The following is a 21,532-nucleotide window of genomic DNA, read 5'->3' as shown; positions in this document are numbered from 1 at the left end:
GAGGGATTGCTGCTTTCACTGCGCAGCGATCCCTCTTGCTGTTCTGGCTTCTGAGATTCGGAATATTTTTTTTCTTGTTTTCCTCCTCCAAAAACTAGGTGCGTCCTGTGGTCTGGTGTGTCTTATAGAGCGAAAAATACAGTATCTATTCACGGACCAGATGCCTGTGCAGGAGAGACTAAGAGCATCAACCCGATCAGATTATCAGGAGGCAGCAATCCCAGATTTCTATATTTATTTATGATCTGCCATTACGGATATGCCCCCCCCCATTCAGCAAAGCTCTCCTGAGGCAGCTTGCAAAAGATGAACTATTTCATGCAAATACAGGGCAATCACATAGCTGGAAGGGACCCAAAGGGTCATCTGGGCCCTTGCAATGCAGAAATTAATCCAGGTGCATGGCAAAACTGCAGCCATTGACAAAATAGGGGATTTCCTCCTCTCCTGCTGATGGGCTCATGGATGGCAGAGGTGTGACGGACAGCCACCTCACAGGGTGGGCGACTTGCTTGCATCAAGGGAGACGTCATGATCCAGATCACACCCAATGAGAGATGCAAGGATTATGGTGGGCCACAGCTGAGTAGCAGAGCTGAAGGTAAAGGTAAAGGGTAAAAGGAACCTTGACCATTAGGTCCAGTCATGGCCGACTCTGGGGTTACGGCACTCATCTCACTTTATTGGCCGAGGGAGCTGGCGTACAGCTTCCGGGTCATGTGGCCAGCATGACTAAGCCGCTTCTGGCAAACCAGAGCAGCACACAGAAACGCCGTTTACCTTCCCGCCAGAGTGGTACCTATTTATCTACTTGCACTTTGATGTGCTTTCGACTGGTAGGTGGGCAGGAGCAGGGACCGAGCAACGGGAGCTCACCCCGTCACGGGGATTCGAACTGCCAACCTTCTGATCGGCAAGTCCTAGGCCCTGTGGTTTAACCCACAGCGCTACCCGTGTCCCGGCAGAGCTGAAGTTGGCATGCAAAATAGCATCCCTTGTGCCATAAGTCTGTTCAGGCTTCAGCTTGGAGTTGGATGGACATGTCAGTTTGGAAATTCACCAGAGGCCAGGCATATTTTGCACCCGCAACCAAGTTGGCACCTGACATCACCATCTAGAGGGGCCTGCCTGGGGATCATTGGATCTGAACTGTTTTCATGCATCAGCAACACATCCTGTAAATTCTATCCGTTATATTTTATATGCACAATCAAAACGTATTTCAGGAACCAAAATGTTTTTGTGCAGCCTGAGCAAGAACAGCGAGCGATGTTGTAGCTCAGGGGTCAGCAAACTTTTTCAGCAGGGGGCCGGTCCACTGTCCCTCAGACCTCGTGGGGGGCCGGACTATATTTTTTTTTGGGGGGGGGAATGAACGAATTCCTATGCCCCACAAATAACCCAGAGATGCATTTTAAATAAATGCACACATTCTACTTGTGTAAAAAACACACTGATTCCCGGACCATCCGCAGGCTGGATTGAGAAGGCAATTGGGCTGGACCTGGCCCCTGGACCTTAGTTTGCCTACCCATGTTGTAGTTCATTGTTGTCTCTTGTCTTTAGTTACCCCACCTAACTGCCTTGCTCACAGTTGTGAGTAATATTCTTACATTATGAATGGTCCACGTCTCCATTAAGAAAAAGAAGTTGGAATAGGCCAACGTATATGTGGACTGTGCCTGGGTCAAGTGACATTTTTTCTTTTAAGTTATCAAAGCTCTTAACCCAGCTCAAGGCTGTCATCGGAACAAGCCAGATGTTTAATTGAGAATCAATCACAGTCAGCCCATCATTTGAAAAGTAAGACTTGGTGTTGATTAGGGGTTGGTGTTCTGCCCGGACGCTGAGGTCCAGCTCTGAGGGCCTTCTGGTGGTTCCCTCCCTGCGAGAAGCCAAGTTACAGGGAACCGGGCAGAGGGCTTTCTTGGTGGTGGCACCCGCCCTGTGGAACTCCTTTCCACCAGATGTCAAAGAGAAAAACAACTGCCAGACTTTTAGAAGACATCTGAAGGCAGCCCTGTTCAGGTAAGTTTTCTAATGTGTGACATTTTAATGTATTTTTAATCTTTGTTGGAAGCCGCCCAGAGTGGCTGGAGAAACCCAGCCAGATGGGCGGGGTACAAATAAATTATTATTATTATTATTATTATTATTATTATTATTATTATTATTATTATTATTGGCTGTCTTACCCCAACATGGCAACAAGACTTTCCATTTTGCTCTTTGCAACCTTGGCACCTAGCTTATATATCTGAATTTCTAACACTGCGCCAGGACTAGTAGCCATCGACAGCCCTCTCCTCCTCTATGAATTCACCTAATTCTCTTTTAAAACCACCCAGGTTGCTGGCTCTCACTGCCTCCTGTGGCAGTGAGTTCCATAGTTTAATTCTGTGCTGCATGGAGAATTTCGGGGGGTTGGGAGGCCATGGAGCCCCCCCCCCAAGAAGGAAGCGCTCTACCTGCTCCAAGGGGACGCAGTCCAAGCTCAAGGCAGCCCTGTCTCTGCCAGCTATATTTAGCATTTCCATGGATTTTGACCCCTGCTAATGAAAGCAGGGCAGCAGCCGTCTGCTCCAGGCACCCCGCCCAGACAAAAGACATTACAACAAAATCAATAGCAAGGAACGCAAAACTACACCACTACCAGTCGAGGCAGCGAGGTATGATGAACTCTTGGCACCCGACTTCCAGCGCCACCAGGAATAGACAAAAGAGGGTGGGGTTAAACCTGCCGCCACTCAAACAATCCATTTTCCAATTGCTGGGAGTACAGGTGAAACTCGGAAAATTTGAATATTGTGGAAAAGTTCATTTATTTCAGTAATTCAACTTAAAAGGTGAAACTGATATATGAGATAGACTCCTGACATGCAAAGCAAGATATGTCAAGCCTTTATTTGTTATAATTGTGATGATCATGGCATACAGCTGATGAAAACCCCAAATTAACAATCTTAGAAAATTAGAATATTAAATGAAATCAGCAAAACAAGGACTGCAAATAGAGCAATATTGGACCTCTGAGAAGTAGAAGCATGCATATGTACTCAGTACTTGGTTTGGGCCCCTTTTGCATCAATTACTGCCTCAGTGCGGCATGGCATAGATGCTATCAGCCAGTGGCACTGCTGAGGTGTTATGGAAGACCAGGATGCTTCAATAGCAGCCTTCAGCTCTTCTGCATTGCTCGGTCTCATGTCTCTCATCTGTCTCTTGGCAATGCCCCATAGATTCTCTATGGGGTTCAGGTCAGGTGAGTTTGCTGGCCAATCAAGCACAGTAATCCCATGGGCATTGAACCAGGTTTTGGTACTTTTGGCAGCGTGGGCAGGTGCCAAAGTGCTGCTGGAAAATGAAGTCAGCATCCCCATAAAGCTCGTCTGCGGAAGGAAGCATGAAGTGCTCCAAAATCTCCTGGTAGACCCTGGACTTAATGAAGCACAGTGGACCAACACCAGCTGATGACATGGCTCCCCAAATCTCTTTTCTGATGAGAGCAGCTTTTGCATCTCATTTGGAAACCAAGGACCTGGAGTTTGGAGGAAGAATGGGGAGGCACACAATGCCAGATGCTTGAAGTCCAGTGTGAAGTTTCCACAGTCTGTGTTGATTTGGGGAGCCATGTCATCAGTTGACATCAGTTTAATTACTGAAAGAAATGAACTTTTCCACGATATTCAAATTTTCCGAGTTTCACCTGTATGGATGATATTGCAGGCTATTCTGGACTCTAGGTTCATCTTAGATTCCAGAGCCCAAAACCTGCCTTTCACTCCCTCTTCTCCTTTGCCGGAAAAATGGATTGGAAAGAACAGGGTTGGGATAGATGACTCCTTGGGGGGGGGACCCCCCAAAAAACTTCACAGTTCTGTGATTCAATGGGTTCTTCTCCTTTGCACAAACTCTAGGGCACAGTGCTGACATTTTGCAAAAAAAATGCTCCAGGTGGTTTTTCTGCAGAAATCTTCCCTTTCTTAGAAATACATTGATTCATGAAAATTATTAATAACATGCTGAATACCAGTCAAATTGGGCAACTGGTGTGGGTAACAAGTCAAATCTAGCCACAATTAACTCTTATTCCAGGAGACGTCTCCCCAGGAACTACATATTGATGAGCACAGTTCTTCAGTGCCAGCCGTGTTAAAATTAGCATGTTAAAGCCGTCCTTCGTTCCTTCGTTCTTCTTAAAACCTAAACACAGCAAGGAAAATGCATGCTGTTGCGCTATCACAGCTTGTAAATATCTACAAGTATTCCAATAAAGATAAATTTCAAAGGAAAGCTCAGAATTTGCTTGAATATGGATCATTTAAGCCACACTAAGGATGCTTTATCACCTCGCCCCCCCTCCCCCCAAAAACAGTCTTTTGGTTACTGGAATTTTTCTGGAGATAATTATAAAATATGTTAAATTAACATGGCACATGCTTGGCCAATAAAACTATAAAGCCCGTTGAACATACATAAATGGTAAATCAAGCTTCCCTCTGTTTAAGGCAATAGAAAATTTACTGGGTTTTTCTCCAGAAAATTCAAATCACTGCCCCAATCCCACACTTGTCTTAGGGACCAGTGCAAGAAATGCAGGTATATAAGATAATCTCCAAATGGCACCTTGAACCCAGGTCACAGTCGCCACAACAGAATGCCTGGGCACCCTTTTTCGTTTTGTTTTACAGTGAGAATTATATTATTATTATTATTATTATTATTATTCATTTCATTTCTATACCACTTTATATATTTTTTTAAAAAATCAAAGCGCTTTACAACACATTAAAAATCAAATAAAACAATACGGAATAAAGCAAATTCAAGCTTCAAGGAAAATATTTCAGATCCTTCGCTTACTGACATTTATTTATTTTCCTACTTATTTACAGTTGTACCTTGGTTTTTGAACAGCTTAGTTCTCGGACGTTTTGGCTCCCGAACGCCACAAACCTGGAAGTGACTGTTCCAGTTTGTGAACTATTTTTGGAAGCCGAACATCCAGCAGAGCTTCTGATTGGCCACAGGAGCTTCCTGCAGCCAATCAGAAGCCATGCTCTGGTTTCTGAACGTTTTGGAAGTTGAATAGGTGTGATGGCCTGGGATTCGGACTCGGATGCTGAACCTGAGGAATCCCAGCCTGCACAGGAGTCCCCACCTCCAGAACCAGCTGAGCCAGGGCTGGGGCTTGAGCCCGAAGGGTCCTCACCTGTGCTGGGTCCTCAGGTGCAGGCACCAGCTGAGTCTGCTCTGGCTCCAGAGGTGATGGAGGACCCATTGCCTGCAGGTGCTCCTCTCCCAGCCCTGTCAGGGGAAGGTGAGGTTGCCTCTGGGTCCAGTAACCCTCCAGCCTCTCCTGAGCTGCAGAGGCTCAGGGCAGAGAGGCAGAGGGAACTAAGTTCCTGCAGGAGGAGTTCTCGCCTCCAGGCCAGGAGAGGCGAGTCACCTGAGGATCGGGGCTGCCCTATGCCTCGGGGCAGATAAAAGCCGGCCAGCCCCAGTCCCAAGTTGTGGGAGCAACATTGTTGGTTGCCTGTTCCTGCCTGAACCCTGTCCTGCTTTCCTGCCGAAGCTCCTGACCCGCCCTGGCTCCCAGCTTGCATGCCTGTTCCTGACTTCACCCGACTCCCTGCCCCGCACCCAGATTGAGCTACTGTGGACTGTTTCCACTTTGCACCTTTGACCATGGACCGGACTTGGACCTCACCTCTCGGGTAACCCACAGGAGTAGCACAATAGGCTTCCAGAACAGATTCCATTCGACTTCCAAAAGTACGACTGTATATTGCTGCCCCATGACAGAAGAACTCCGGGAAGCCAGTGGGGTGTAGTGGTGAGAGTGTCGAACAAAGACCTGTGAGAGAGCAGGGTACAAATCTCTACTCCTTCACGAAGCTCACAGGGTGAGTCAGTCGCAGCCTCTTCACCTCCCTCGCAGGGTCGTTGCAGGGATTAACTGAGGAGGGGGTGAACCATGTGCTCCTTGTGAGAAAAAATGGGGTATAAATGCAACAAATAAGCTCTTCTGGAGTACAGGATCAGGTTCAAGGTGCTGGTTTTAACCTTTAAAGCCCTATACGGCCTTGGACCCTGGTACCTATGGGACCGCCTCTCCTGGTATGTCCCCACAGAGAAACTTACGGTCTTCAAATAAAAACATCTTGAAGGTCCCCAGCCTCAAGGAGGTTAGATTGGTCTCAACTAGGGGCAGGGCCTTTTCAGCACTGGCCCCGACTTGGTGGAACGCTCTGTCACAAGAGACCAGGGCCCTGCGGGACTTGACATCTTTCTGCAGGGCCTGCAAGACAGAGCTGCTCCACCAGGCCTTTGGCAAGGCACAGTCTGACCCCCTCCTTTGGTAATCCTCACAGAACTCTAGCTCAATGGTGGCCATTAATTTGATTCTGAATTTTAAAATGAATTGATTTTAGAATGTTGTGTTACCTTTATTGTTGTTAGCCGCTCTGAACCCGGCTTTGGCTGGGGAGGGCAGGATATAAATAAATAATAATAATAATAATTACCAGTATTATTATTATTATTATTATTATTATTACCTGTCCAGGTAGGGAGGGGGTGCAGTAGCTAGAGTTTGCAAAGGACCCAATGCCTCAGAATGCACAATATTTGAAAGCCAAACTAATTCAGAAATGCAGCTGGGGGGGAAACCCCAACATCTAAATATGACATAATAGGCATCACTGAAACCTGGTGGGATAAGCCCCACGACTGGAATGTAATAATGGAGGGATACAATCTATTTCAGAGAAACAGACCAGACAAGAAAGGAGGAGGAGTGGCGTTATATGTCAGGGATGTGTATACCTGTGAATACATCCAAGATTTAGAACCTCAAAGCCAAAGTGAGAGCATTTGGGTCAAAATTAAGGGAGAGATGAATAACAGGGACCTCATTGTGGGAGTTTACTATAGATCCCCAAGCCAAACGGAGGACATAGATGATGCCTTCCTGGAACAGATGGCCAAGCATGCAAAAGGAAGGGAGATAGTAGTAATGGGGGACTTCAATTACCCGGATATTTGCTGGATGTCAAACTCAGCCAAGAGCATAAGGTCAAACAGATTCCTCACTGGCCTTGCAGACAACTTCATTGTAGAGAAAGTGGGAGAAGCAACAAGAGGAACAGCCATTTTAGATCTGGTCCTAACCAATGTTGATGACCTGGTTAGTGGGGTAGAAGTGGAAGGATCATTAGGCGCGAGTGATCATGCTCTTCTGAAGTTTACTATATAGCGGAAAGGAGCAGCCAAGCATACTAGGACTCAATTTCTTGACTTTAAGAAAGCCGACTTCATAAAACTTAGGGAAGTGCTGGGTGAGATCCCATGGACAGTAATACTAAAAGGAAAGGGAGTTCATGATGGCTGGGAGTTTGTTAAGAGGGAGATAGTAAAAGCACAACTTCAGGCAATACCAATGAGACGGAAACATGGAAGGTGCCTAAAGAAGCCAGGGTGGCTATCTAAAGAACTTTTAACTGAGTTAAGATTCAAAAAGGATGTGTACAAAAAATGGAAAAGGGGGGAAACCACCAAAGAGGAATTCAAACAAATAGCCAGCACGTGTAGACACAAAGTCAGAAAAGCTAAAGCACAGAATGAACTCAGGCTTGCTAGAGAGGTTAAAAGCAACAAAAAAGGCTTTTATGGGTATGTTCGTAGCAAAAGGAAGAACAAAGAAACCGTGGGGTCACTCAGAGGAGAAGATGGTGAAATGCAAACAGGGGACACAGAAAGGGCTGAACTCCTCAATGCCTTCTTTGCCTCAGTCTTCTCCAATAAAGAAAACAATGCCCGACCTGAAGAATTTGGAGCAAATGATTCAGCAGAGGAAAAACAGCCCAGAATAACTAAGGAGATAGTACAAGAAGACTTGGCTAGTTTAGATGTATTCAAGTCTCCAGGGCCAGATGAACTGCATCCAAGAGTATTAAAAGAACTGGCAGATGTGATCTCAGAACCACTGGCAGTCATCTTTGAGAATTCCTGGAGAACAGGCGAAGTCCCGGCAGACTGGAGGAGGGCAAATGTTGTCCCTATTTTCAAAAAGGGGGAAAGAGAGGACCCAAATAATTACCGCCCAGTCAGTCTGACATCAATACCAGGGAAGATTCTGGAGCAGATCATTAAGCAAACAGTCTGTGAGCACCTAGAAAGGAATGCTGTGATCACCAATAGTCAGCATGGATTTCTGAAAAATAAGTCATGTCAGACTAACCTGGTTCCTCTTCATCCTGGAGAAGAGTGACTAGTGGGGTGCCACAGGGTTCTGTCTTGGGCCCGGTCTTATTCAACATCTTTATCAACGACTTGGATGATGGACTCAAGGGCATCCTGATCAAATTTGCAGATGACACCAAACTGGGAGGGGTGGCTAACACCCCAGAGGACAGGATCACACTTCAAAACGACCTTGACAAATTAGAGAACTGGGCCAAAACAAACAAGATGAATTTTAACAGGGAGAAATGTAAAGTATTGCACTTGGGCAAAAAAAAAAATGAGAGGCACAAATACAAGATGGGTGACACCTGGCTTGAGAGCAGTACATGTGAAAAGGATCTAAGAGTCTTGGTTGACCACAAACTTGACATGAGCCAACAGTGTGACACGGCAGCTAAAAAAGCCAATGCAATTCTGGGCTGCATCAATAGGAGTATAGCATCTAGGTCAAGGGAAGTAATAGTGCCACTGTATTCTGCTCTGGTCAGACCTCACCTGGAGTACTGTGTCCAGTTCTGGGCACCACAGTTCAAGAAGGACACTGACAAACTGGAACGTGTCCAGAGGAGGGCAACCAAAATGGTCAAAGGCCTGGAAACGATGCCTTATGAGGAACGGCTAAGGGAGCTGGGCATGTTTAGCCTGGAGAAGAGGAGGTTAAGGGGTGATATGATAGCCATGTTCAAATATATAAAAGGATGTCGCATAGAGGAGGGAGAAAGGTTGTTTTCTGCTGCTCCAGAGAAGCGGACACGGAGCAATGGTTCCAAACTACAAGAAAGAAGATTCCACCTAAACATTAGGAAGAACTTCCTGACAGTAAGAGCTGTTCGACAGTGGAATTTGCTGCCAAGGAGTGTGGTGGAGTCTCCTTCTTTGGAGGTCTTTAAGCAGAGGCTTGACAACCATATGTCAGGAGTGCTCTGATGGTGTTTCCTGCTTGGCAGGGGTTGGACTCGATGGCCCTTGTGGTCTCTTCCAACTCTAGGATTCTAGGATTCTGTGATCTGCTCTCGCCGAACGTGATGCAAGGATGGGTCGCAGGCTCTGCCAATAAAAGAAAGTGTAACCAAACAAGCAGCCAGAGGAAAAAGGGGAGGAGGAGGAGAAGAGAGGGAACAATATTAACAAATAAAAAGAGCCGCTAGCCGGCATCCAAACTCACGAAAAATAAATATTGAAACTGACCCCAAACTGTTATTTAAACACAGTGTTTCTCTCCCCATCTGTCTCCAGCTCTCTCTTCCTGGAAACAATGGGAAGAGCAGGAAGAGGGAGCAGGGAGAATACTAATACACAGCGGGTGTCCACATCCTCCCAGAATACAGGCGCATTTTGAGACAGTAACAGGGTTACATGGGCAGAAGGAAACAGTATCAGGGCACATTCCAGCATGTAGCTGTTCTTATCATACGCACGCTCCACTGAAGTGAATGGGAGGTGTGCAAGAGCACATGGAAAGTTCTGGGACTTGGAGGGCAGAGAGAGGGGAGAGGCTGCTTCATACTTGGGTATGTTTAGCCTGGATATGAGAAAACAGAGGCTTTGAACACAGCTACCATGCTGTGGGTTAAACCACGGAGCCTAGGGCTTGCAGATCAGAAGGTTGGCGGTTCGAATCCCTGCGACGGGGTGAGCTCCCGTTGCTCGGTCCCAGCTCCAGCCCATCTAGCAGTTCAAAAGCACCTCAAAGTGCAAGTAGATAAATAGGTACTGCTCTGGCGGGAAGGTAAATGGCGTTTCCGTGCGCTGCTCTGGTTCGCCAGAAGTGGCTTAGTCATGCTGGCTACATGACCCGGAAGCTGTACGCCGGCTCCCTTGGCCAGTAAAGCGAGATGAGCGCCACAACCCGAGACGTCCATGACTGGACCTAATGGTCAGGGGTCCCTTTACCTTTTACCACACACAAGCTTACTTTCCACAGCTCCAGAGTGGAGGACCTGAAGCAATAACTTCAAATGACAAGAAAGGATATTCTGACAAAATGTCAGGAAGAACTGACTGGCGGTTAAGAGTTCTCTGACAGCAGAGTGGACTCCCTCTGAAGGTGGTGGGCTCTCCTTCACTGGGGGTTTGCAAACAGAGGTTGGATGGCCATCTGTCAGGAATGATTTTGTTGCAATTCCTACATTGCGGGGATTGCAATAGATGGCCATTGTCCGTTCCTGAAATTAGCCAGGTGCATTTTGCCAATGCCGAGGGTCTTCTGGCGGTTCCCTCATTGTGAGAAGCCAAGTTACAGGGAACCAGGCAGAGGGCCTTCTTGGTGGTGGTGCCCACCTTGTGGAACTCCCTCCCACCAGATGTCAAAGAGAAAAACAACCACCAGACTTTTAGAAGACATCTGAAGGCAGCCCTGTTTAGGGAAGCTTTTAATGTTTAATAGATTATTGTATTTTAATATTCTGTTGGAAGCCGCCCAGAGTGGCTGGGGAAACCCAGCCAGATGGGTGGGAAATTATTATTATTATTATTATTATTATTATTATTATTATTATTATTATTATTATTATTATTATTGCACTTGGCTTGACCACCTGAGACCAAGTGCCTGGGCACAAGGAAGGCACCTGACATTTCCACCATCTGGACTTTTTAGCTTAGAGAAGAGGTGGTGGATGGAAGTTCATAAAACTATGCACGGCATGGAGGAAGGAGACACCGCATAAAGTTGAAGATTGGAAGATACAGGATAGATAAAAGAAAGTCCTTCATAGTTCACAAAAGCCACAGGAGGCAGTGATGGCCACCAACTTGCATAGCTTTAGAAGAGAACTGGAACAATTCAGGAGGAGAGGACTACTGATGGCTCCAAGCCACAATGGCTCTGCTCTGCCTCCACAGCAATGCCTCTGAATACAAGTTGCTGGGAATCACGGGAATGGGAGTGTTGCTCTTGCGTTCGAATCCTGCTCACTTGTCCCCCGCCCCCCCCCCCCCGGGCACCTGGTCAGCCTCTGAGAGAAGAGGAAGCTGGACTAGATGGGCCATTGTTCTGGTCCAGAGGGTTCTTCTTCTTAAATGCCAATCATTAGACAAGTGGGGAAGACAAGGCTGCTTGAAAACGCCCTGAAGCCCCTCTCCAGCTGCCCCCAAAGATTCAGTGCATTGCATGGAGTTCAAGGGCAATTAGTCTAATTAAGCAATTAAATTATCTCTCTCCTTTTTTTGAAAATAACTCCTTGGAAGACTAGCTAATGTCTTGCCCCGCAAAGTCTGGCTGCCCCTTGGGCTCTGATGTCTTTCATCAGCATGTCAAGGCAGTTTTATTCTGACAGGCATTCACTGGGCAGGAGAGATACAGTCGTCTCCTGTTTGGTTTTAATGGCTGGATCCAGCCTCTCTTAATTGTTTTATATTTTTATTTTTGTGAAATAGCTATTTTTAAATGCAGCAAGCCACCCTAAGCAACACTTTCACATTAGAAGGATGGGATATAAATACGTTTGTGTAAGGAAAGTTCTGCAGGAAACAGATTAGACCTTTAAAGGAAAAAAGCACTGATCTTTTCCACTTCCAGATCTTTTTGAAAAGCTGGGAAAGAATCTGACAGTTAAAAGTAAGATTTTCCCCATTCAAGTTTGTTGCATTAGCAGCCGTTGAACTTGCAAGGCTTACCTTACAAGTCAAGGCATGGAAGTGTCACTGCAGACCTGCGCAAACACCGTGTGGCTCCACACAATATCTCTGCTCCACAACTTTAAGATGCACAGAGTCCTGGATTCATGAGACTCTCTGCAAAATCAATGTTATAAGAAAAAACTGCTCCTTTATCCCATATGGGCATCCAAGAGCCAGTATAGAGTCCTTATGTATGTTCTCTATCGGTAGGAGAAAATAACAGACCAACCAAAGAATATTGAGAAGCAAAGCAGCTAATATGCATGATCTTTATTAAACTCTTGCAACAAGGTTCCCACACTCCCCACACACAGGGAGAGAGAGGAGAGGAACCCAGAACAAAGGTGTGCAAGCTCTTATATAGACTTTTGAAATTGCCTCCTCTGTAGCTCAAGACCACCCCCAAAAACATCATACAAACATCACAGAAAGAAGCTGTCTCCAGGAGAAATCCTGTCTGCCAAGATACCTGATAATGCCTTATCTGATTGTCTTTTCTGGGTAGCCTGGCCATTCCTTAGAGATGGTAAATCCTTAGTTCATGAATCTCTTACACATATTGAGTGTGTGCTCAGCATAACAGATACTTGCCAGACTGTATTTGCAGGGAGGTGTAAGCAGCCCCTACAGTTAAAAGACCATTGGAAAGCTTTCCCCCTTTCCTTCCTCCTTGCAGAGAAATATCTGAGGTCAATTTGGGAGAGTCAAAATGGCTTCAGGATTGTTCTCCTGTACTATTTCAGAAATGTGGCTTACAGACTTATGTACATGTTTGCCTTGTACATTTATGAACATTTATTTTATGGATATATGACCTGAGAATTCCTATAACATCAACTCTAGGAGGAGATTCTCTCTCCTGCCTCAAAAATCTCACTTGGTCAGCGCCAAAGTTTCCTGCTCGTAGGACCTGAGTCCTGATGCACATTTTCTTCCCAACAGCAGCAGAAAATAAGAGAACCTTCCACCCACCTCCAAACACAGATGCACATACAAATCTTCCCAAATAATTCCAGCAAGCCTTCTGCCGCCTACCGGCAGCCGACAAAATTACAGCCTTGCTTCTCAAATGAAGGCCTCCTGTTGGAATTGGGTTGCCTGAACCAAAACACATCTACTGGACATAAGAGCCAGGAAGCTGGGGGGGGGGATGAAGAGGAGCTGTCAAGCCCTATAAAAGGCTTAGCTTCCAAAATTCAGAAGCCACTGTGCTGATTATGTTCTCTGCCCACATTTTTTTTACACAAGAACACAAGACACACAGAGAGAGCCACCAGGACTGGTCGCAAAAGGCATTTGTGCCAGGGCAATAATGCAAATCCAGAGACTCCAAAAGCACTCCAACATTTCTACAGTTCCAACTCTCTCGCACAGGTCAGAAGGGAAGAGGAAGAAGGCAGCACTCAGCACAGTCCTGTCTTCCACAGAGGTGGGATTGCCTCTTTGCAACCTGGAGATTGTCAAGGAGTGTGGTGGAGTCTCCTTCTTTGGAGGTCTTTAAGCAGAGGCTTGACAACCATATGTCAGGAGTGCTCTGATGGTGTTTCCTGCTTGGCAGGGGGTTGGACTCGATGGCCCTTGTGGTCTCTTCCAACTCTATGATTCTATGATTCTAAGTATGATGCGGCAAACAGGGCACACAAACAGTGAACACTGGCAGGCATGCAAATGGCAAGGCTGGGCTCCATGTTAGTGCCAAGAGGTGCTAGGTCCCACCACCCAAAGATCTGCATGCCCACAGACCACAAAAGAAAATGTCCAAAGGCCCAGCAAGCGGAGAAAATGGCCTCGTCCCCAAACACCAGGCAGCTTGTGCCAGTCAAAGAGTGAGCGCTTGGCATCAGCCTGCCACTGTGGGCAAACCAGAGAATACACTGGTACCTTGGTTCTCAAACACCTTGGTACTCACACAACTTGGAACCCAAACACTGCAAACCCAGAAGTAAGTGTTCCAGTTTGCGAACATTTTTCGGAAGCCGTACGTGCTCCGTTTTGAGTGTTACGCTTCCGATTTGAGTGTTACGCTGAGGTCTGTCTGTTTTTGCTATTTTGTTTTTGCATTTTTGTCTTTGCGGCTCTTTTTGTTTTGTTTTTGTGACTGTGTGGAGCCCGGTTCAGCTACCGATTGATTGGCTGATTGTGTGACTTCAGTACATTGTTTATTGCTTTCATTTTATGGATCAATGTTCTCGTTAGATTGTAAAATTCATGTTACATTGCTGTTTTAGGGGTTGTTTTAAAAAGTCTGGGACGGATTAATCCATTTTGCATTACTTTCTATGGGAAAGCCCCCCTTGGTTTTGGAACGTTTTGGTTTTGGAATGGACTTCCGGAACGGATTACGTTTGAGGACAAACGTACCACTGTAGTAAGGTTGGAAGGGAACCCTAGGCTCCTCTAGCCCAACCCTTTGCAATGCAGGAATTGCAGCTAAAAATAGGATACTTTTTATGCAGCAAACAAGTTACACTTTTATAAAAATACTGTTTCATAAACAAACCTGAAGGGCCAGCGAAGGAACCCAGCAATACATTCTTCCAAGCCTGCCATTCAGTGCTTGAGTGATTTCCTAGTTGCATTCTGGTACCTTTTAAAGAATTGTTTGAAATAGAACAGTGCGATAAAAGAACTTCTGTTACAGAAATAAAAATTCTCTGTTAAACTTTCTCCTAAAACTGAGGTGGGGGTTTCAAATGCCTTTCCTGCTTCACAGGACCCTGACCTCGGGATCCCCAGATCATTTAAGACTTGCTTTAACTATATGATCAAATAAGTAAGGAGACTGGAATGAAAGAAAGAATAAAGGGAAGGTGGATTTTCTGAGGCTCTCCATCAAAACCCATGAAAATCAGAAGGGCTCAAACACTCTCTCAGTCCTCAGAGGGGTCAAGGAAGTCCTGAGAGATGCCTTGCTGGGAACGTCTTTTGCTGGCCAGAACACACTTTCTCACCTGTACGCTTGTGTTAGCTGACACCCACAAAATGGAGAAAAATCTGGACATGTTAGCAAAACTACACAACGCAGAGAAGATGGAGTCTACCCAGCCAAAACAGCTGTTATCCCTGTCAAGCAAGCACCACCAGGCACCAGTACAAATTCAACACAACCAGCAACCCGTGCGTAAAGTAGGATAACCGATAACACTCACGGCTTCTTCACACATCACAAGTTATTTCCACAAGACTCCCCAGCACTCACGTTCCCTTCAAAGCAAAGTCCCTGGGCAACTGATGTCAGGTGGTCAGTGACTCAGATGCCACGGTGACTGCAATGTGAGTCACACAAAGGTTACTCTCTCCTACACAAGCAACTTTTGCAGAGATACAGGTGCAGGGGCCATTGACATGTCCAACTTCTTAACCCCCATCCCAGGGTTCATATCGAGAGTCGTGCATGTAGCTGAAGCAATTGCAACCCATTTGGGAATCAGATGGGATGAGGGAACCACGTTGCTTCTTAGGAGTTGTGCTTTAAATAGGTAAAATAAGGATATTTCTGTTTGGCACAATTTTCTACAGACTGGCCAAGCCCCTGGGACCACGTATCATGGGGAGGTCCTTGTGGCTAACAGTTGTTCTGCAAAGTCTCCAGCAAACAGGTCTTTCCCATCGCCAGCTACCAAAGACTCTTAGCTGTAGAAGATGCCCAGGATACTGGGACCTTCTGCATTCAAAGCAGGTGTTCTTCCTCCAGGCCGGAAGCTGCACTGATGTAACCAGTTTCCTACAAATACATGAACTGGGACAAACGCCAAACCCATTGCCCTTCGGTCGGTATTTGTGTCCTGCCTGTGTCGTGGACTCACATTACTAGCAAACCTTCAAATTTTCCCTTCTGCAAAAGGAGCACTGACCTACCTCACAGGGTTGTTTAAAAACAAAGCCTGCCAGCATTTTCAACGTTATTAATGGAGCACTGTAGCAGCAAGCTCGCTTCTCCATTAATTCAAAATTCATGTGATCAGTACACAGCATTCTGGGACTCCTTAATTGCTCAAATTTTGTTTTATTCATGAGCGATAATTTACGTTTAAATGTTCCTTGAGTGACTTATTTGTTGTCTATTTGGGGCCATGCTCCAGGGGCTCCACAGGGAATGCAAAACTCTGCAAGCGTCAAGCTTTTCCACTCTCATTTAAGCACATGGGGGAACTGTTCCAGCGAGAGACTGGGATTCCACACGTACCTATGAAGCAGCTCCTTTCATAAAGCACAGGAGGAACCACCCATGGAATGAAGACTCTGGGACACACAAAAAACAGGGATCGCTCCCATCTGTTGCAAATGGCAATTGTGCAAGAGAACTGCCCAGAGGACTGTGCACCCCAGTTAGATTTGCTTAAAAACAAACAAACCCAGTGTTTTAAAAACTTTTTTAATGTAACTTTTCCAAAACTGAATACAAAAACAACACTAACATAAAAACTGATACGCAAACTGAATTTAATACTGCATGAGAAAACTTTTAACAATACACACCATTTTAAGAAAAGACAGTCACATTTTGATGGTCAACACATCGTCTCAAGGCACCATCTGCTGAAATGTCTCCAGCCCAAGCAAGGCCCCTTGCGAACGTTAGTTGCTGGACAACGAAAATGGGGGATAAAAATTTAAGCGTTGAATGGGAGTTGTGCATGAGCAAAACTCTGTTTCAGCAGGCCTCACTTTGGCAATATTCCTAGTGGATCATGCCCTTGCAGCTGGTCACAAGCTTTGTCTCTTGTAGAGTAGCAGATGACTATCTCATTACATGCCATCTCAGCCTGAGATTTAAACTGACTTTGTATTACATAAGGAAAACATAAGCAGCAAATGCAACCGTTTTCTCAGCAGTTTCAAGCTAAGCAACACAAATTAAAGATCGGCTTCCAAACAAGCAATACTCTTTCTCTCTCGCACACACTGAAAACATTTATGAGGCTTCCCAAGCAAAATTCAACTACAAGGGCTTAGGTGTCTGTACACACCAGCCGATTACTCATCAAGTCCTGAGCATTTGTTTTCAAATGAAGGATCCGGGAACAAGTTTCCCTCAATATGCAAAGCCCTGAGTTGGTCACAGGGTTCCTGTTTCTCCTAAGTGGTAAGAGTCATTCCCCCATGGCAGAGAAAGAATGAAACTGCTTCATCTGAGTGGGGCTTCTGCCATCTGCCCCAGACAAGCAGGATATTCTGGAATGCTTTTTATTAGCCAACATGGTTCTTTACCAGGCACAGGGAGCACATGCCAGCCTTTGAAAATCCTGGGGATTTGGGGGAGTTCCTTGCTACTCAAAGGCTCCGGCAGGAAGGGAAAATCCACCGAAAGAAGCAGATGCAACTGTGAACACACACACACACACACACACCCTCTCCAAATAAGCTACTTCAAAAAGAAAAAAGAAAACCCCACACATTTCAGTCAATTCATCTTTTGGTTTTTCAACACGCTACACTGCCATCGTGCTGTCAAGGCTCCTTAGGAAGCACGGTTGTTGCAAGCAACTCTCTTTTTGTCTTTGAGGAAAGTGGCATGCGAAAGCAAGCATGGCGAGGGGTTATCGGGTGCCACCTCCGAGGTCGCCAGGCCACCCTTGAAAAGAAAGACTTTCCGGGAACAGCATATGGCTCAACATCTCAGGGACTGTTTTTGCAACATTATGAACAGCAGGATGTGCTGAAAGCAACTCAAAGTGAGGCTCGCAGCACCCAACACACGAACAGCTCTTGCTGCTACAAAGGCAGTTCCTACAGTTGAGAAAATAATCGCCCAGGGAGATGCATTTGAAGATACAGCCCGCCAGGTCTTCGTGACACCCGTTGTCAACTGTGAAGCACAGGAGAAAGCCGCAAGGGCTTGTGTGTGGCCCAGGCATCCTGGCTGCAAGACGTTGGCAGAGCTAGCAATGTCCTTTCATGGCTTATGGTCAACACCCTGCTATTAAGGATGGGCACAAACCGCTGGGGGAAAACCATGCCCAGCAAGGAATCCACACGCAAACTCCAAAAATATTTGAGATTCAAGAAGCCATTGCATTAACCAATTTTCTAGCGCAAGAAGTCTTACTGGACGGACTACAGCTCCTTCCAAAACTTTGCCACGGCTGACTGTATTAGGCTGGCAAAAGCTTTCCGCTTGGAGAAGGCAAATCCAGAGTTATCCAGCGTATTTCTCCTTGGGAAGTTAACCCTTTAGAACCAGCCAGCCAAGACCACGAGGAGAAACAGGTACCCAGTAGTTCCTCACAAAGTTGGCAAGCAAGCACATTGAAAACTGAACCCTGATGAGCCCTCATTTCAATGCAAGTAGCAACATCTCAGGCTTTTTAAAAACAAGAAAACAGCAGCCATTACAATTTATAAGGCAAGACGTTTGCTCTTCAGACAAATCATTCCCTGTCCAGTTCTCTCTCTCACAGACCTCAAGCATGCAACACACAAATCACAGCCGCTGGCAGAAACACTGGAGCAGGGACTGTACTTGCGAACACAACGGCAAGAGGAGCAAACTGGAGATGTAACAGTGAAGCTGGGAACAGCGGCACAGGGAGAAAACTGTGGCACAAGGCAAGGTATCCCCGAACATTTTTGCAGGAAACGAGAAGGAAATATCAGAGCAGCAACAAGAAGACATGGTGGTCGACCAGAGGTCAACCAAATTCCTAAATCTCTGCACATCACTTACAAATGCATTTACGTATCTATCTATTGGATTTCTTGGCCCTGGCCCCTTCGCCCTAAGATCCCCGGGCTGGCTACAACAATACTGTACAAAATCAAAAGCAGTCGAAACAATTCCCATCAGAAGGCAGCCTCCTTTGCAGTGAGGCTCAGATTCTCTCCCACACACCCTGGCAAGTTGGAGGAGAGTGCAGTTTCAAGAGAGTTTGGAGAGGCAAGCAGATGAAATCCAGTTCCGTATGCACAACTGCTGTCCGTATGCACAACTGCTTCTGCTCCCCAAAAGTTGCTGCAAAAAGGAACCTCACTGGACCATGAGGATGCCAGATTTCAATGGATTCACATACACACACACACACCCTCTGTCTCCAAACGCCGGGTTTGCCCCAGAGGGCAACAAGGAGAAAGCAGGGCCCAGTCACCCTACGGAACAACGGCTCAAATGCAAAAGGCGCCATTGGACAAGCAGCAGCACAACCTCCCAATACGAGAAAGACCATGCAGGATTAAAAAAAACTCCTGACAGAGGGAAAAGGAGCAGGTTAAACTCGTGCAGAGATCTCAAGGCTCCTTGATGCACTCCAGTGTTTGGCACTTGCAAAATCCCATGGATGGGAGGATACAAGATATTGGGGGGGCACACTTTTGACATGCTGAGGGATTCCATATGGCTACCCCCTCTTCCTAAAATCTGCCCCTGCATTTGGCCCCATCCCTCCCAATATCTATGGAGAGGGGCTTGCTTAGCAAGACACCCCCACCCCCCAAAAAAATACATTTATGTCCTTATTGAAGAATCTCTTTTGGGGGAACAGGGACCGAGAGATGGAGAAAAACTAATCTGCACAAACAAGCAAGGAATTTGCAAATTTTACCCAGAGTGTTTGCAGAAATGGAGACTTCAGGGCTTGTAAGTGGAGGGTGGGGAGGGCAAATATATCGACTTTTTTAATGGATTGAGGGCACCTAGTATGGAAACCAGGTTTTTCTTTCCATATATTGTAACTTTTGTTTTTAAAACTGAGGGTGCCAGACACTTGTGTAATTATTTTCTTACAATCATCATCAAGGGAGGGGTGGTTTCTAGGAGTTGGGGAAAGACCCATGTAATTGATGGGGTGGTGCAAGGAGACAGTCAGCCTTATCCCCACTTTTAAGATTCCCCTGCGATCAATGCCATTAGCCCCATAAAAGCACTCCATGCCCCACAGAGTTAAAAAAATATGGGGGGGGGGGGCAGGGGCCGGGAGAGGATGACTTTTTAAAAAACGCTCTTTCACAGCTACTCCTTTCCGGGTGCTGAACTGCATCCTTTTCCGAGAAATTCAGGGTCGCTCAAAATCCCCCCACCCGCGACGCTTCCCAGCTCAGAAGTTGCAAAATACCAAGCAGCCCACGAGATTGAAGGGAACAATTGGGGCGGGGGCGGGCAGGACACGAACCTGTTGCTGCCCCCCCCCGTCCAGACCCTAGAGCAGATGCCTCCCCCCTCCCTCCACCAGCACTCCGATTTCAAAGGCAGGGACCCCCACCCACCCCAGGACGCACAATAAGCTGCCCGCTCGCGGCTCCGAGGCGCGCCCAGCTCAGCTGCTGCTCTCTCCAGAGTCGCCGGGGCGAAAACCGGGTGGGGGGGGGGAGAGAAAGCAGGATCCGAGAAGGGAGGAAGAAAGAGGAAAAGCGGGCGTGGGGGGGGGGGGAGAAAAAGCCGAAGGAGGAGCATTTCCGCTCCGGCTCGATCAATCGGCGCCGGCTAAGAGCTCCCGTGCTTGGGGGAGAGGGGAGAGGAAAGAGAGAAGAGAAGCCCCGCTCAGCTGTCTGGCCGGAGCAAAGTGTGTGTGTGTGGGGGGGGGCATCTCTCTTTCCCCCACATCTAAGCCCTGGAGGCGCGCTCCCAACCCACCTCCCTCCCTCTACAGGGCCGCGAAGAAGCGATCCCCCCCCCTCCCGCTTCGCTCCCTTCTGAACGTCCTTTTTTCGGGGTCCGCGCCAGGAGAGGGGGAGCCGGGGGTGGGGAGCCCCTCCGCGCGCCGGGAAGAAAAGTTTCCATAGCAAGAGGAAAGCAGCGCGGGGGGGGGGGGCGAAAGAGAAGGAGAGGCGACCAAGCAGGAGGGAGGCATCCCCAAATACAGTACCCAGCTTTACGCACGAACCAATGTGCAAGATCTCCAAAAAATAATGTATCTAGCATTGCATGCAAGCCGATACAAATATATTTCTTACACACACACACCCCCAATTGCACACGCCGCGAAGAGGTCGGTGTTCATATTCCGCCCGCCCCCATCCCCCCAAAAAATCCCCCCAACACCTCGCTGCCCAATCTGGGCGCCCCACTCACCGCGCGCGCCCTGCGCCCCCCTCCGCCGCGGGGCTCCCGGCAAGCCAGCGCTGCCCGGCGGCTTCGGCTGCCCGGCGTGGTCGGTGCCCCTGGCGGAGCTTCGGCTCGCCCGGCGGCGGCGGCGGCGGCGACACTGCTTCCCTGCACCGGCTGCGAAGAGAGCGAGAACGAGAGAGAAGCGGAGCCAGGGAGACGCTCTTTTAAACTCCCCCCCCCCACCCGCGCGCGCCCCACCCCCCATGTGACCAGCCGAGGAAGCGAGGGGGGAGGGGAGGAGAGGGGGAGGGAGGGGAGACTGCGCGCACCCCCCCCCGGGCACCTCCAAAATCATCTCCCCCTCCCCGCCTCCGGAACTTGCGCGTGAAGTGGCGGCAATCCGGAGCAGGGGGAAGCCAGCCAACCCGGTGCGATCCGGTGGCTGGCTGCAAACGGGGCTTGCTTCCGAGGAAGCGCGCAAAGGGAAGGAGCCGGTTTGCAAGACGTGTTAAGGCGAGCTTACTTCGGAGTAAGCGCCGGCGAAGTGGGCGGTTTGGGCGCCGAGGAAACGTGGCCAAACAGCGTGCGGAGGCTATGGACCGCGACCGCGCAAAGAGCGCGCGCGTAGCGACGGCGGAGGCGCCACAGCCATGCAGGGAGAGCGCCAGTCGCCAGGCAGCGGGT

General features: G+C 47.7%; 1 protein-coding gene across 1 annotated transcript in view; it reads right to left on the bottom strand.

The window, feature by feature from the left end:
* The window catches only part of CNTFR (ciliary neurotrophic factor receptor), a 430,283-nt gene extending 409,253 nt beyond the window's left edge, over positions 1 to 21,030 (bottom strand). Inside the window, exon 1 of the mRNA XM_079995051.1 lies at positions 20,873 to 21,030. The gene's annotated coding sequence lies outside the window, so the exon portion shown is untranslated. The remainder of the gene's footprint in view (positions 1 to 20,872) is intronic.
* Between the last annotated feature and the right edge of the window lie 502 nt (positions 21,031 to 21,532).

Source organism: Podarcis cretensis (assembly GCF_951804945.1).
Source record: "Podarcis cretensis genome assembly, chromosome: 11".
NCBI classification, from domain to species: domain Eukaryota; kingdom Metazoa; phylum Chordata; class Lepidosauria; order Squamata; family Lacertidae; genus Podarcis; species Podarcis cretensis.
The sequence above is the reverse complement of the archived record's forward strand: the minus strand, read 5'-3'. Positions and strand labels throughout refer to the sequence as shown.